Source organism: Nannospalax galili, unplaced genomic scaffold, assembly GCF_000622305.1.
Source record: "Nannospalax galili isolate Female #2095 unplaced genomic scaffold, S.galili_v1.0 scaffold903, whole genome shotgun sequence".
Taxonomy (NCBI): domain Eukaryota; kingdom Metazoa; phylum Chordata; class Mammalia; order Rodentia; family Spalacidae; genus Nannospalax; species Nannospalax galili.
Genome location: NW_008349989.1, coordinates 152770 through 154485, shown reverse-complemented (window position 1 = coordinate 154485; position 1716 = coordinate 152770). Strand labels below are relative to the sequence as shown.

The 1716-nt window shown below is 37.6% G+C and overlaps 1 pseudogene; it reads left to right on the top strand.

Annotated features, from left to right (window-relative positions):
- Nucleotides 1-780: 780 nt before the first annotated feature.
- Nucleotides 781-1255, top strand: LOC103745271 (annotated as a pseudogene).
- The last annotated feature ends 461 nt before the right edge of the window (nucleotides 1256-1716 follow it).

Here is a 1716-nt window from a genome sequence, read left to right as displayed (position 1 = left end):
CAACTAGTCTGTATCTTTTGACTGGGGAGTTCAGTCCATTGATATTTAAAGTTATTAATGAAAGATGTGTATTGAATCCTGTCATTTTTATTTCTGTTCACATTCTTGCTATAGCTGTGCATTTCCACAGGTATACCTTCATTGAATTTCTTTCTCTTGTGTATAGTCATTCCTTTCTTCATCTCTTTGTATTGCTTTAAGAACTCTCTGAAGGTCTGGTTTTGTGGACATAAATTCTTTCAGCCTATTTATGCCATGGAAGATTTTTCTTTCCCCTTCAAATATGATAGACATTTTGGCTGGGTAAAGTAATCTGGGTTGGAATCTGTGGTCATTTAGAACTGGGAATACTTTGGTCCAGGCTCTTCTGGCTTTCATAGTTTGCACTGAAAAGTCAGCTGTAATCTTGATGGATTTTCCTTTATATGTGATTTGTTATTTTTCTTTTTCTTTCAGTATTATCTCTTTGTTCTGTATGCTTAGTGTTTTTACTATGATGTGCTGTGGAGAGTTTCTTTTCTGGTCCTGTCTATTTGGTGTTCTATATGCTTCTTATATTTGTATGGGCATGTCTTTTTTTTTTAATTTTGGGAAATTTTCTTCTACAATCCTGTTGAAGATCTGTTCCATGCCATTATCTTGAGAGTCTTCTCCTTCCTGTATGCCTGTGATTCATAAGTTTGGTTTTTTTTATGGTGTCACACAATTCTTGCATATTCCATTCTTGTGTTTTTAAAATTTTTTCATGATCTTTCCTGCACCCCGTCACCAGCCGTTGCCATGAAGGTTGAGCTGTATAGTTTTAGTGGCTACAAGATCTACCCCAGACAAGGGTGGCGCTACGCCAAGACCAATGGGAATGTTTTCCAGTTTCTTAATGCAAAATCCAAGTCTGCATTCCTTCCCAAGCAGAATCCTCAGCAGATAAATTGGACTGTCCTATACAGAAGAAAGCACAAAAAGGGACAGTTGGAAGAAATTCAAAAGTAAAGAACCTGGTGTGCAGTCAAATTCCAGAGGGCCATTAACTGGTCCATCTCTTGCTGATATAATGGCCAAAAGGAATCAGAAACCGGAAGTTAGGAAAGCTCAATGAGAGCAGGCTATCCGGGCTACCAAGGAAGCAAAAAATGCCAAGCAGGCATCTAAGAAGACCGCAATGGCTGCTGCTAAGGCTCCCACAAAGGCAGCACCTAATCAAAAGATTATGAAGCCTGTGAAAGCTTTTGCTGCCTTAGTTAGTGGAAAGCACTAAATTGTTAGATCAGATTTTTAAATAAAGATCCATCTGTAAAAAAAAAAAATTCATAATCTTTGCTTGAGTGGTCTAATTTGTCCACTTCATCTTCCAGTTTTGGTGTTATGTTTTCCATTTCACTCATCCTATTGGTGAGGCTTTCTCCTGTCATTTCTAATTGGCTTACTGAGTGTTTCACTTCCTTCTTCATTTCAGCCTGAGTATCCTTCAATATTTCTAACTCTTCTGAATTCATTCGGTCTTCTGCAAGAACAACCAGTGTTCTTAACTGCTGAGCCATCTTTCCAGCCCAAATTTACTGAATTCTTTTCTCATGTTTATAAATGTTCTTTTGAGTTCCATGTCCTGTGTTATCCCTAGGGAGTTCTCATTGTACTCCTCTAGAGAACTATTGGTACTTGGTAGGGATATAGTATTTTGGTTTTTCATGTTATTTTTACTTTGTGACTTTGACATGT